Here is a 16812-nt window from a genome sequence, read left to right as displayed (position 1 = left end):
TGAAAACCAGTACCGATTGGACCCCGCTTTATTATATAAAGCTAGTAAATATCGTATTTTCATGTCATAAACGATCCAAAGGGGTACCAATTATTTGTAAATATAAATAGCCCTTTCTACACCTTATTTTCAACCGTAAATCATTTTCACCAGTTTCTCTGCACGAATACCGAGAGAAACCGAAGTATGTTCTTCGTGTTCTTCATAATCAAACGAAGATTTGAAGGTGTTATTGGAATCCGATGGAGGCGTATGAATAGTCAAAACGAAGCTATCGACGTGTAGATTATAGTTTAATCATTCGTTTGTGTGCAGATTCAACAGGTAAATTACTATTAATTGTTGAAAATTCGAGTTATATTGATTTGAAATATGAATTTTTGCAAACGTGATTGTTTGATTATTTTGATGATACCATGTTGTAGAGCGTGTTTTTCTCGTCGTTTTGGTATATTATATGTCGAATTTGGAGTTCGGAATCATATAGAAACAGTGGTTTGATTTTGAGAATTCAAGTGTTCTTGAGTGTTCTTGAGTTTTGCCGGAAATCTTTAAATTTCGGCCGGATTTTCATTCTGTTAAATCTGGGAGATGGTGGTATATATGGATGGATAGAGGAGGAGAAGAGGAATCGATTCATATGTATGTTAACAGTGGAGAAGGCCTGAGAAGCTCGCCGAGTTCTGGAAGAAAACCGCCGGCGGCGGGATTTTCTTTGACTTTTCCGGCGAACTTCCACGGTTTCTGGCGATTCTGAGTGCATGTACAAGTTCCTGGCAGTGGTTAGGAGGTTATGGACTTGATAAGTTAGCCTTGAGCTTTGGGTGGAGTTCTGGGCACTGAAAATGGATTCCGGCATAAATCCGGCGAGTTTGTCGGTGGCCGGCGTAAAATTACAGTTAGGTACCTCAGCTTTTGAGAATGATGAAGCTGAGGTACTGTGGTTTCAAAGTTTGCATTTCAGCCCCTGAAACTTCAGAAAGTTACACTTTAAACCCTGGACAAAACTTTCAAAAGTTTACAAAATAAACCTTTTGATTTAATTTTCTAAAATTGTTTTATTTAATTATTTTAAATTTCAAAAATAGTTTTTAATTATTTTTTTATTCAAAAATAAATCTAAATTAGTTTGTTAATTAATTTTAATTAGTAATTAATTATTTTAATTGGTCAATTAATTTAAATATTAATTGATTAATTAATTTAATTAATTATTAATTGATTTTAATTGATTAATTAATTGGATTTAATTAATCCTTTTTGATTTAAAAATTCTGAAAAATAGTTTCGAGCTTTCAAATATTTTTCCAAATTATTTTCAAGGCTCGATAATTGTTTATGAATGATTTCAAGTCCAATTTCAAGTATTTGGGACTTGATTATTTATTCGAAAAGTGATTCTTTTATCGATTTTAATTCCGAAAAATGTTTAAAAATTCTGGAAAATTCCCGAAAAATCATTTTTAACCCAAGGCTTGATTTAATATCAATTGGGATGGGAAACCTTATGTGTTGTGTGTTGTCTACTATTGGTTGGATGTGTTATGTGCCGATAGGAGAGTGAGAAAACTGTTTTGAGCATAACTTTTGATCCGTAAGTCGGAATCAAGTGAAACGAAAGAGAGACAGAAGCTTATAACGTCTATTTTAATATGATGTGATTATATGGCTGAGTCTATAAGGTGAATAATTGTTGATAAGTATGCATAATGTGATAATATGTGATCTAAGTGCTACCAAGTGATGATTATGTGAAGTACGTGTTAGTTTTGATATTGTGAAGTGATAAATGATTCGTACGGTTGATATTCCAGTTTAATGAGTTTTCAAGGTTTTATATTTAAACCCCGGGTTATTGTGTTATTGATAAATAATTGTATTTTCAGAACTGATTTTCATATTTTGTTTTGAAAATTCTAGATGATAATTATGTGAATATATGTGGTATGTGACTAAGTGTTACTTGTGGTATTGTTCGTTTAATTATTTATGGTGATTTATGATTATTATATAATTTTGTGAATTTTGTGTTATCTAGTTTATTGAGCTGAATGCTGATATGTGTTCGTATTCGCGAGATTTCAATTTCTATATGCTCAGGATGAAATATAGTTTATTTGGGTATTTTCATATTGATTTATGGAATGTTAGATGATTTTATAATCGATTTACGGATTTAATTGCGTATATTTATATTTATTTATTAATTATTTGACTTCCGTAAAACCGTCCACTCGTAACGAGGTAGCAAATTTTCTTTCCGGAAGTTTCAACAAAATTGACCTTTAGCCTAATTTGAATATTCCGGACACTTTTCGTGTTTTGACTTTTTCGATCCGGAGTACGGTTTTCCCCGGAGTCGGTCCGGCGGAGTTTTTCGGGTATTTTAATTGTTGATAATTATCCAGTTTGCCTCGATATACGTGAAAGCTAGATATTTTGATTATTATATTCATCCTTATCTTGTAATAATTGCAATGGGACCCGCATACTAATGACTGATTAAAAAGCCCCGTTTTGATGATTATCTTGAAAACCAGTACCGATTGGACCCCGCTTTATTATATAAAGCTAGTAAATATCGTATTTTCATGTCATAAACGATCCAAAGGGGTACCAATTATTTGTAAATATAAATAGCCCTTTCTACACCTTATTTTCAACCGTAAATCATTTTCACCAGTTTCTCTGCACGAATACCGAGAGAAACCGAAGTATGTTCTTCGTGTTCTTCATAATCAAACGAAGATTTGAAGGTGTTATTGGAATCCGATGGAGGCGTATGAATAGTCAAAACGAAGCTATCGACGTGTAGATTATAGTTTAATCATTCGTTTGTGTGCAGATTCAACAGGTAAATTACTATTAATTGTTGAAAATTCGAGTTATATTGATTTGAAATATGAATTTTTGCAAACGTGATTGTTTGATTATTTTGATGATACCATGTTGTAGAGCGTGTTTTTCTCGTCGTTTTGGTATATTATATGTCGAATTTGGAGTTCGGAATCATATAGAAACAGTGGTTTGATTTTGAGAATTCAAGTGTTCTTGAGTGTTCTTGAGTTTTGCCGGAAATCTTTAAATTTCGGCCGGATTTTCATTCTGTTAAATCTGGGAGATGGTGGTATATATGGATGGATAGAGGAGGAGAAGAGGAATCGATTCATATGTATGTTAACAGTGGAGAAGGCCTGAGAAGCTCGCCGAGTTCTGGAAGAAAACCGCCGGCGGCGGGATTTTCTTTGACTTTTCCGGCGAACTTCCACGGTTTCTGGCGATTCTGAGTGCATGTACAAGTTCCTGGCAGTGGTTAGGATGTATCTGGAGCTTTGGGTGGAGTTCTGGGCACTGAAAATGGATTCCGGCATAAATCCGGCGAGTTTGTCGGTGGCCGGCGTAAAATTACAGTTAGGTACCTCAGCTTTTGAGAATGATGAAGCTGAGGTACTGTGGTTTCAAAGTTTGCATTTCAGCCCCTGAAACTTCTGAAAGTTACACTTTAAACCCTGGACAAAACTTTCAAAAGTTTACAAAATAAACCTTTTGATTTAATTTTCTAAAATTGTTTTATTTAATTATTTTAAATTCCAAAAATAGTTTTTAATTATTTCTTTATTCAAAAAAAGTAAATCTAAATTAGTTTGTTAATTAATTTTAATTAGTAATTAATTATTTTAATTAGTCAATTAATTTAAATATTAATTGATTAATTATTTTAATTAATTATTAATTGATTTTAATTGATTAATTAATTGGATTTAATTAATCCTTTTTGATTTAAAAATTCCGAAAATAGTTTCGAGCTTTGAAATATTTTTCTAAATTATTTTAAAGGCTCGATAATTGTTTATGAATGATTTCAAGTCCAATTTCAAGTATTTGGGACTTGATTATTTATTTGAAAAGTGATTCTTTTATCGATTTTAATTCCGAAAAATGTTTAAAAAATTCTGGAAAATTCCCGAAAAATCATTTTTAACCTAAGGCTTGATTTAATATCAATTGGAATGGGAAACCTTATGTGTTGTGTGTTGTCTACTATTGGTTGGATGTGTTATGTGCCGATAGGAGAGTGAGAAAACTGTTTTGAGCATAACTTTTGATCCGTAAGTCGGAATCAAGTGAAACGAAAGAGAGACAGAAGCTTATAACGTCTATTTTAATATGATGTGACTATATGGCTGAGTCTATAAGGTGAATAATTGTTGATAAGTATGCATAATGTGATAATATGTGATCTAAGTGCTATCAAGTGATGATTATGTGAAGTACGTGTTAATTTTGATATTGTGAAGTGATAAATGATTAGTAGGACTGATATTGGATAAGGATATATGGATTATGGTGACTGGAGTTGGTTGATTGGTTGTTGGTTGGGAATAGGTTGACAGGTGGATAGTCCTATAAATAGATGAGACGATGTCGGATTTTCGAAAGGATTTATATGATAATTGATTGGTGATATGTTATGTGGAATATGATTGACTATATGTTAGAGTCAAAGCATGCTTATATGTTACGTGGTATCTGATAAGTTTAAAGGGATATATAAGTGGGTATCGGTATACGTGATATGTATATGCGATATATTGTTTAGTGACTATAGTATTATCTTATTCTCGTAAAGGATTTGGACGAGACGTGTACACTCGAAGACGTCAGGAAGTCGAAATGGTATTGCAAAGCGAGTAAGGGATAAATCGAATAAGCGAAGCGATGTGGCGAATAGAGTATAGCTAGAGATGGTCTAGAGATTACGAGATGCATAGATGGTGAAAGTGGAAAGATGAGATTGAGATGTGATACTGGAGTCAGATTTAAGGCAAGTATCCTAAACCCTTCTCTTGGATATATTGCAATATTCTGATCCATTCCTTTGGTATCTGTTGCAAGAATTCGTACTTTTCCTTTCTATATTTAAAAGTGCATATGTTCGGATCTATTCTTTCTATTCTTCAAGTTTCTAAAGAATTTCCGTTTTATTAATTAATTCGAAGTTCAGATTGTCATTGAAGCATGTGTTGCTCAGTGATGGTTAGAGCTTTGAATGAATTGGGATCTTCTTGATTATTCAACCCGCCATTGTCATGCTGGTTTAGCAGGGTAAATTCAGTTGCTTAGCCGATAATGGAGGATATTGAATAGTTAGGGATTTCCTGAACTATGATTTATGAAAGGATGGACTGTGACTTATGAAAAGTTTATTATCAAAGTTTGATTTGAAATTATTCAGTTGTTGATGATGATTATGATTATGTTCTGTTAATTTACATTGGTTTCTTGAATTGAATTAGAGAATTGGATTATTGTTTTTATATAAACATGTGGACCAGATGAGTGGTCAGACCAAATGAGTGGTCATGATAGGCCAATGAGTGCCTTGGATCCAGTGATAGAGCATGGCGGGGCCTGCTCGGGGTTAGGTATGACTGATCAGCATCCTAACCTTGGTTTTTAATTAAAATGTGATAGTCCAATTCAATAATTCTCTTGTGAAGGATTGAATTCCTCAGGTTTCTATTGCTGCAAGGTATTGTGATTCTTTTATACAATACCTGAATTTGTGAACTCAGGTTGAATCTTTTTATATCTTGAACTCGAGAATTTCTGTTATATCACTTCAGAACTTTCATTGTTTATTATTACTTGCTGAGCATTGTTGCTCACTCTTGCTATTCCTTTCTTAATCATTTCAGAAAGGATTAAAGATGAATGGCTAGACTATGATTGCGAGTAAGGCTAAGGCTAGGCGAGGATTCAGAGTTGAGGATTCAGTGGTCAAGGAGTATTCAGGAAGACTTATAAAGTTGGTGCTAGCTAGAGTTGAGCTATTGAGATTCAGATGTAATTCATAGCTGGAACAAATTGGCAGTGATTCTTCTTATCGAAGATGATCTGATTTGGTAAGAGAAGTTATGTAATATTAGTGGTGGATTCTAATTTCAATACTGTAACCTGGATGCGATCCTGTTGTTTTGGGGGGTTTAATTGTTCTCTTTGAAATCTTTTATTTAAGTTAAATGTTCTCTTGAAATTCTCCTATTATGGCTTTCAAGTTTGAAATTCAGGTTTTGAAATCATTCGATTTATGTTCTCATTCAAATCTTTTATTAAATGTTTTCAAGTTTTAAATTCTTTGGATTTCACGTTTTAAATTCTTTTGGTTTTAATTATCTTTTTTTTAAAAAAAAAATACAGGTTTTCAAGGGTGTTTTTAAAAGGTTTTGTTTGGTGACGTCAAAATCCAGACCCCCGGATTCTTGGACCGTCACAGTTGGTGACATCCCGAGAATCCGGGGGTCTGGATTCTGACGTCACCACATAAAACCCATTTTTAAACACTTTTGAAATCCTGAATTTTTTTTTTTTTTTTTAAAGATAATGAATCCAAATAATTTAAAACTTGAAAACATTTAATAAAAGATTTGAAAGACGTTAAATAAAAGATTTAAAAGAGAACATCTTCACCCCCAAAACAACAGGATCGCTTCCAGGTTACAGTATTGAAATTAGAATCAACCACTATTATCACCCAACATCTCTTACCAAATCAGATCATCTTCGATAAGAAGAATCACTGTCAACTATTCCAGCTATGACTTACATCTGAATCTCAATAGCACAACTCGAGCTAGCATCAACCTTATCAATCTTCCTGGACACTTCTTGACCACTGAATCCTCAACTCTGTCTCCTCGCCTAGCATTAGCCTTATTCACCATCACAGTCTAGCCACTCATCTTTAAGCCTTTCTGGAATGGTTAAAAGAGAATGGCAAGAGTAAGCAACAATGCTCAGCAAGTAATAATAACAATGAAAGTTCTGAAGTGATATAACAGAAATTCTCGAGTTCAAGATATAAAAAGATTCAACCTGAGTTCACAAATTCAGGTATTGTATAAAAGAATCACAATACCTTGCAGCAATAGAAACCTGAGGAATTCAATCCTTCACAAGAGAATTATTGAATTGGACTATCATATTTTAATTAAAAACCAAGGTTAGGATGCTGATCAGTCATACCTAACCCCGAGCAGGCCCCGCCATGCTCTATCACTGGATCCAAGGCACTCATTGGCCTATCATGACCACTCATCTGGTCTGACCACTCATTTGGTCCACATAATTTTATATAAAAACAATAATCCAATTCTATAATTCAGTTCACGAAACCAATGTAAATTAATAGAACATAATCATAATCATCATCAACAACAGAATAATTTCAAATCAACTTTGATAATAAACTTTTCATGAGTCACAGTCCATCCTTTCATAAATCATAGTTCAGGAAATCCCTAACTATTCAGTATCCTCCATTATCGGCTAAGCAACTGAATTTAGCCTGCTAAACCCGCATGACAATGGCGGTTTGAATAATCAAGAAGATCCCAATTCATTCAAAGCTCTAACTATCACTGAGCAACACATGCTTCAATGACAATCTGAACTTCGAATTAATTTGTAAAACGGAAATTCTTTAGAAACTTGAAGATTAGAAAGAATGGTTCAGAATACTCGCACTTTCGAACATTGAAAAGAAAGGTATGAATACTTGAAACATATACCAAAGGAATGGATCAAAATATTTGCAATATATCCAAGAGAAAGGTTTAGGATACTTGCCTTAAATCTGACTCCAGTCTCACATCTCTATCTCATCTTTCAACTTTCACAATCTATGCATCTCGTAATCTCTAGACCATCTCTAGCTATACTCTATTCGCCACATCGCTTCGCTTACTCGATTCATCCCTTATTCGCTTTGCAATACCATTCCGACTTTCTGACGTCTTCGAGCGTACACGTCTCGTCCAAATCCTTTACGAGAATAAGATAATACTATAGTCACTAAACAATATATCGCATATACATATCACGTATACCGATACCCACTTATATACCCCTTTAAACTTATCAGATACCACGTAACACATAAGCATGCTTTGACTCTACCATATAGTTAATCATATTCCACATAACATATCACCAATCAATTATCATATAAATCCTTATCGAAAATCCGACATCGTCTCGTCTATGTATAAAACTATCCACCTATTATCCTATCTCAATCATTAATCAACCAACAAAATCCAATAGCTATAATCCATATATTCTTATCCAATATCAACCGTACGAATCATTTATCACTTCACAATATCAAAACTAACACGTACTTCACATAATCATCACTTGGTAGCACTTAGATCACATATTATCACATTATGCATACTTATCAACAATTATTCACCTTATAGACTCAGCCATATAATCACATCATATTAAAATAGACGTTATAAGCTTCTGTCTCTCTTTCGTTTCACTTGATTCCGACTTACGGATCAAAAGTTATGCTCAAAACAGTTTTCTCACTCTCCTATCGGCACATAACACATCCAACCAATAGTAGACAACACACAACACATAAGGTTTCCCATCCCAATTGATATTAAATCAAGTCTTGGGTTAAAAATGATTTTTCGGGAATTTTCTGGAATTTTTAAACATTTTTCGGAATTAAAATCGATAAAAGAATCACTTTTCGGATAAATAATCAAATCCCAAATACTTGAAATTGGACTTGAAATCATTCATAAACAATTATCGAGCCTTGAACATAATTTGGAAAAATATTTTAAAGCTCGAAACTATTTTCGGAATTTTTAAATCAAAAAGGATAATTAAATCCAATTAATTAATCAATTAAAATCAATTAATAATTAATTAAAATAATTAATCAATTAATATTTAAATTAATTGACCAATTAAAATAATTAATTACTAATTAAAATTAATTAACAAACTAATTTAGATTTATTTTTGAATAAAGAAATAATTAAAAACTATTTTTGAAATTCAAAATAATTAAATAAAAACATTTTTGAAAATATTTTGTAAAAGGTTTAAACTGTAAAACTTTAAAAGTTTTACGGAGGGTTCGTTTTGCAAAACCAATAAACTACAGGGTAGCATTTGCAAGTTTTAAAATTCCAAGGGTCAAACTGTATCTTTTCCAAAAACGCTGGGGGTTAAATGGAAATTTTTCATCCCCCACCATTTTCCGGCGACTGCCACCGGCCGGGGCGTCGCCGGCGACCTTCCACCGCCCAGAAATATTTCAAACTCTGCAGAAATACTCCATAACTTCCCAGGAACTCAACCATGAGTCTAATTTCTTCAAGAACGCAGTAGTTTGGCCGGAAATCCCAGCCAAACTTGCGCCGCCGCCGTGGAGTTTAAACTCCGGCGAGGCCCCACAAACTACCAACTTAAAAACTGAATACGGGGATCGATTGAGAATCACACAAGCTATCCAGTGGTACTATCCAATTAAACCCAGACTTAACCAATCAAAATACCGACCAAAAATCAAAATTTTCCGGCTATAAACTCAAGAACACCAAGAACAACAGTTTCAATAATCAAACTGACTTTTCTACATGTTATTGAACTCCGTTTTTGACATATAATATACCAAAACGACGAGAAAAACATGCTCTACATCATAGAATCATCAAAACAATTAAACAATCACGTTTTCGAAAATTCATCATTTAAATCATATAAATTCGAAATTAAAAACCTTAATTAGCAAAAACCTGTCGATTCTGCACTGAAACCACTGATAGTAATAGATTCTACGCGTCGATAGCTTCGTTTTGACTATTCATACACCTCCATCGGATTCCAATAACACCTCCAAATCCTCGTTTGATTATGAAGAACACGAAGAACACCGCTCGGTTTCTCTCGGTATTCGTGCAGAGAAACTGGTGAAATGATTTCTACGGTGAAAATAAGCTCTAGAAAGGTCTATTTATATTTACAAATAATTGGTACCCCTTTGGATCGTATATGACATGAAAATACGTATTTAATAGCTTTATATTAATAAAGCAGGGTCCAATCGGTACTGGTTTTCAAGATAATCATCAAAACGGGGCTTTTTAATCAGTCATTAGTATGCGGGTCCCATTGCAATTATTACAAGATAAGGATGAATCAAAATATCTAGTTTCACGTTTATCGAGACAACCAGATAATTATCAACAATTAAAATACCCGCAAAACTCCGCCGGACCGACTCCGGGGAAAACCGTACTCCGGATCGAAAAAATCAAAACACGAAAAGTGTCCGGAATATTCAAATTAGACTAAAGGTGAGTTTTGTTGAAACTTCCGGGAAGAAAATTTGCTACCTCGTTACGAGTGGACGGTTTTACGGAAGTCAAATAATTAATCAATAAATATAAATATACGCAATTAAATCCGTAAATCGATTATAAAATCATCTAACATTCCATAAATCCATATGAAAATATCCAAATAAACTATATTTTCTCCTGAGCATATAGAAGTTAAAATCTCTCAAATACGAACACATATGAGCAGTTAACGCAATAAACCAGATAATATAAAATTCACAAAATTTCATATATTAATCATATAATACTCATAATTAACCATAACTAATTAACCAACAAATCCACCAATACCACTTACTCACATCACACATATATTCACATAATAATCATCTAAAATTTTCGAAACAATATATGAAAATCAGTTTTAAAAATATAATCATTTATCAATAACACAATAACCCGGGGTTTAAATATAAAACTTTGAAAACTCATTAAACTGGAATAAATATTAAATCTTATTCCCTTCTTTTTAAGAAAATCATTTATAATATTAATAAAAATATTTTTAAGAATCCGGGTCATTACAATCTACCCTCCTTATAGGGATTCCGTCCTCGGAATCAGAGAAAGAAGGAGGACGCGGAATCTGTAAAATCCATATTAATCCACATAACAAGTATAATGACGGTCCAGGAATCCGGGGGCCTGGATTCTGACGTCACCACATAAAACCCATTTTTCAACACTTTTGAAATCCTGAATTTTTTTTTTTTTTTTTTTGAAATGATAGTAAAAGTCAAAGGATTTAAAACTTGAAATTCAAACTTGAAAGCCATAATAAAAGATCTGAAAGACGTTAAATGAAAGATTTGAAAGAGAACATCTTCACCCCCAAAACAACAGGATCGCTTCCAGGTTACAGTATTGAAATTAGAATCAACCACTATTATTACCCAACATCTCTTACCAAATCAGATCATCTTCGATAAGAAGAATCACTGTCAACTATTCCAGCTATGACTTACATCTGAATCTCAATAGCACAACTTGAGCTAGCATCAACCTTATCAATCTTCCTGGACACTTCCTGACCACTGAATCCTCAACTCTGTCTCCTCGCCTAGCATTAGCCTTATTCACCATCACAGTCTAGCCACTCATCTTTAAGCCTTTCTGAAATGGTTAAAAGAGAATAGCAAGAGTGAGCAACAATGCTCAGCAAGTAATAATAAACAATGAAAGTTCTGAAGTGATATAACAGAAATTCTCGAGTTCAAGATATAAAAAGATTCAACCTGAGTTCACAAATTCAGGTATTGTATAAAAGAATCACAAGACCTTGCAGCAATAGAAACCTGAGGAATTCAATCCTTCACAAGAGAATTATTGAATTGGACTATCACATTTTAATTAAAAACCAAGGTTAGGATGCTGATCAGTCATACCTAACCCCGAGCAGGCCCCGCCATGCTCTATCACTGGATCCAAGGCACTCATTGGCCTAACATGACCATTCATCTGGTCTGACCACTCATCTGGTCCACATGTTTATATAAAAACAATAATCCAATTCTCTAATTCAATTCAATATGCCAATGTAAATCAACAGAACATCATCATAAATATCATCAACAACAGAATAATTCCAATTCAAACTTTGATAATAATCTATTCATAAATCATGATCCATCATTTCATAAATCACAGTTCAGGAAATCCTCAACTATTCAGTATCCTCCATTATCGACTAAGCAACTGAATTTAGCCTGCTAAACCAGCATGACAATGGCGGGTTGAATAATCAAGAAGATCCCAATTCATTCAAAGCTCTAACTATCACTGAGCAACACATGCTTCAATGACAATCTGAACTTCGAATTAATTTGTAAAACGGAAATTCTTTAGAAACTTGAAGATTAGAAAGAATGGTTCAGAATACTCGCACTTTCGAACATTGAAAAGAAAGGTATGAATACTTGAAACATATACCAAAGGAATGGATCAGAATATTTGCAATATATCCAAGAGAAAGGTTTAGGATACTTGCCTTAAATCTGACTCCAGTCTCACATCTCAATCTCATCTTTCCACTTTCACAATCTATGCATCTCATAGTCTCTAGACCATCTCTGGCTATACTCTATCTACCGTACATCTTTGCTTCGCTTACTCGATTCATCCCTTATTCGCTTTGTAACACCACGTGACTTTCTGAACGTCTTCGGGCATACACGTCTCGTCCAAATCCTTTACGAGAATAAGATAACACTATAATCACTAATCGATTTATCAAATATACATATCACGTATATCGATACCCACTTATATACCCCTTTAAACCTATCAAATATCACTTAACACATAATCATGCTTTGACTTTATCATATAGTCAAGTCATCTTCCACATAACATATCACAAATCAATTATCATATAAATCCTATCGATAATTTGACAGCGTTTCGTCTATTTGTTAGACTATCCACCTGTTATCCTATCTCAATCAACAATCAACCAACAAGATCCAATCACTATAATCCATATATTCTTATCCAATATCAATCAACTCACGACACTATGTCATCCAAATCATTTATCACACGCATATACTATCATGAATAAACATGTATATCACGTAGTCATTAGTTAATAGCAACCAAATAACATATAATCACATTCTAGATTCGATCATATTATCTCATTATATTAAAATAAGCTTCACGAGCTTCTATCTCTTTTTCGTTTCGCTCAATTCTGAATTACGGATCAAAAGAACCGTTTTCTGACTCCGCTCTCAACATATAATACCTTACACCAATAGCAGACATCACATTACACATTAAATCTCCCATCCCAATTGATGTCAAATCAAGTCTTGGGTTAAAAATGATTTTTCGGGAATTTTCGAAATTTTTCAAACATTTTTCGGTATTAAAATCGATAAAAGAATCACTTTTTGAATAAATAATCAAGTCCAGATACTCGGAATTGGACTTGTAAACATTTATAAACAATTAGCGAGCCTTGAACATAATTTTGAAAAATATTTCAAAGCTCGAAACTATTTTTCGGAATTTTTAAATTCAAAAATGCTTTTTAATTATTTCTTTATTGAAAAATAAATCTAAATTTGTTTATTAATTACGGTCCGAGAATCCGGGGGCCTGGATTCTGACGTCACCACACAAAACCCATTTTTAAACACTTTTGAAATCCTGTATTTTTTTTTTTTTTTTGAAATAATAATAAAAGTCAAAGGATTTAAAACTTGAAATTCAAACTTGAAAGCCATAATAAAAGATCTGAAAGACGTTAAATGAAAGATTTGAAAGAGAACATCTTCACCCCCAAAACAACAGGATCGCTTCCAGGTTACAGTATTGAAATTAGAATCAACCACTATTATTACCCAACATCTCTTACCAAATCAGATCATCTTCGATAAGAAGAATCACTGTCAACTATTCCAGCTATGACTTACATCTGAATCTCAATAGCACAACTCGAGCTAGCATCAACCTTATCAATCTTCCTGGACACTTCTTGACCACTGAATCCTCAACTCTGTCTCCTCGCCTAGCATTAGCCTTATTCACCATCACAGTCTAGCCACTCATCTTTAAGCCTTTCTGAAATGGTTAAAAGAGAATAGCAAGAGTGAGCAACAATGCTCAGCAAGTAATAATAACAATGAAAGTTCTGAAGTGATATAACAGAAATTCTCGAGTTCAAGATATAAAAAGATTCAACCTGAGTTCACAAATTCAGGTATTGTATAAAAGAATCACAATACCTTGCAGCAATAGAAACCTGAGGAATTCAATCCTTCACAAGAGAATTATTGAATTGGACTATCACATTTTAATTAAAAACCAAGGTTAGGATGCTGATCAGTCATACCTAACCCCGAGCAGGCCCCGCCATGCTCTATCACTGGATCCAAGGCACTCATTGGCCTAACATGACCATTCATCTGGTCTGACCACTCATCTGGTCCACATGTTTATATAAAAACAATAATCCAATTCTCTAATTCAATTCAAGAAGCCAATGTAAATCAACAGAACATTATCATAAATATCTTCAACAACAGAATAATTTCAAATCAAACTTTGATAATAATCTATTCATAAATCATGATCCATCATTTCATAAATCACAGTTCAGGAAATCCTCAACTATTCAGTATCCTCCATTATCGGCTAAGCAACTGAATTTAGCCTGCTAAACCAGCATGACAATGGCGGGTTGAATAATCAAGAAGATCCCAATTCATTCAAAGCTCTAACTATCACTGAGCAACACATGCTTCAATGACAATCTGAACTTCGAATTAATTTGTAAAACGGAAATTCTTTAGAAACTTGAAGATTAGAAAGAATGGGTCAGAATACTCGCACTTTCGAACATTGAAAAGAAAGGTATGAATACTTGAAACATATACCAAAGGAATGGATCAGATTATTTGCAATATATCCAAGAGAAAGGGTTCAGGATACTTGCCTTAAATCTGACTCCAGTCTCACATCTCAATCTCATCTTTCCACTTTCACAATTTATGCATATCATAGTCTCTAGACCATCTCTGGCTATACTCTATTCGCCACACTGCCTCGCTTACTCGATTCATTCTTTATTCGCTTTTCAATACCATTCTGACTTTCTGATGTCTTCAAGCGTACTCATCACGTCCAAATCCTTTACGAGAATCAAATAATACTATAATCACTAATCGATTTATCGCGTATACATATCACGTATATCGATACCCACTTATATACCCCTTTAAACTAACCATATATCACGTAACACATAATCATTCTTTAACTCTATCATATAGTCAAATCATATTCCACATAACATATCACAAATCAATTATCATATAAATCATATCGAAAATCTGCCAGCATCTTGTCTATTTATAAGACTATCCACCTGTCAACCTATTCCCAACCAACAACCAATCAACCAACAAAATCCAATAACTATAATCCATATATTCTTATCCAATATCAATCATACGAATCATTTATCACTTCACAATATCAAAACTAACACGTACTTCACATAATCATCACTTGATAGCACTTAGATCACATATTATCACATTATGCATACTTATTATTCACCTTATAGACTCAGCCATATAGTCACATCATATTAAAATAGACGTTATAAGCTTCTGTCTCTCTTTCGTTTCACTTGATTCCGACTTACGGATCAAAAGTTATGCTCAAAACAGTTTTCTCACTCTCCTATCGGCACATAACACATCCAACCAATAGCAGACAACACACAACACATAAGGTTTCCCATCCCAATTGATATTAAATCAAGTTTTGGGTTAAAAATGATTTTTCGGGAATTTTCCAGAATTTTTTAAACATTTTTCGGAATTAAAATCGATAAAAGAATCACTTTTCGAATAAATAATTAAGTCCCAAATACTTGAAATTGGACTTGAAATCATTCATACACAATTATCGAGCCTTGAAAATAATTTGGAAAAATATTTTAAAGCTCGAAACTATTTTTCGGAATTTTTAAATAAAAAAGGATTAATTAAATCCAATTAATTAATCAATTAAAATCAATTAATAATTAATTAAAATAATTAATCAATTAATATTTAAATTAATTGACTAATTAAAATAATTAATTACTAATTAAAATTAATTAATAAACTAATTTAGATTTATTTTTGAATAAATAAATAATTAAAAACTATTTTTGGAATTTAAAATAATTAAATAAAACAATTTTAGAAAATTAAATCAAAAGGTTTATTTTGTAAACTTTTGAAAGTTTTTGTCCAGGGTTTAAAGTGTAACTTTCAAAAGTTACAGGGGGTGTTTTGTAAGATTCAAAACATAGGTACAACAACTTCACCACCTTCACAACTTCGGTGACCAAACAGCAATTTGCCGTCGGCCACCATACTAACTCGCCGGAAATTTCGTTCCCGGCCTCCCCGAGCTCCCACAAACTCCAGATAGCATATTTGGGATGCCAGAAACGTAACCCCGCCCTCAGATTCATCAGAAGCGGCCATATTTGGCCATAAAATGCAAAACAAAACTCGCCGCCGGCGAGTTCCTTTTGAACTCCGGCGAGCCATTTCCAGACATCCCACATAACTTTTGAACATACACACAAGTTCCTCTCATCACGCTCTTTCTAATGGTATAGATCACAATAGCCCAGAATTCCTATATTAAAAACGCCTCTTTTTCAATTAAGAACATTCATAAACCTCCAAGAACATTCAAGAACAAGCTTCGATAATCAAACCCATTTTTCTATATGTTATCGAACTCAAAAATCAACATATAATATACCAAAACGACGAGAAAAGCACGTACTACAACATGGAATCATCCAAACAATCAAACAAACACGTTTGCAAAAATCCACTATTTAAATCTTAATAATTCGAATTTTAAAACTTCAATTACTCCCTACCTGTGAATCTCATGTTGTTTTTGATGATTGATTTGGGTTCTACTCTTCGATATCTTCGATTTGACTATTTGCACGCTTGATTCTGACTCCAATAACATCTTCAAATCTTCGTTTGATTATGAAGAACACGAAGAACACCGCTCGGTTTCTCTCGGTATTCGTGCAGAGAAACTGGTGAAATGATTTTACGGGTGAAATAAA

The 16812-nt window shown here is 33.3% G+C and overlaps 1 long non-coding RNA gene across 1 annotated transcript; it reads right to left on the bottom strand.

Moving 5' to 3' along the window:
- Positions 1 to 13440: 13440 nt before the first annotated feature.
- On the bottom strand, positions 13441 to 16790 carry LOC135152552 (uncharacterized). Its single transcript, XR_010291746.1, has 2 exons — positions 16612 to 16790; positions 13441 to 13778 (listed from the first exon to the last, which is right to left on the bottom strand). It is a non-coding gene; the product is annotated as an uncharacterized LOC135152552 (long non-coding RNA).
- Positions 16791 to 16812: the final 22 nt, after the last annotated feature.

This window comes from Daucus carota, chromosome 5 (genome assembly GCF_001625215.2).
Source record: "Daucus carota subsp. sativus chromosome 5, DH1 v3.0, whole genome shotgun sequence".
In the NCBI taxonomy this organism is placed as follows: domain Eukaryota; kingdom Viridiplantae; phylum Streptophyta; class Magnoliopsida; order Apiales; family Apiaceae; genus Daucus; species Daucus carota.
Note: the sequence above shows the minus strand (reverse complement) of the source record. Positions and strands in the feature narration are given on the sequence as shown.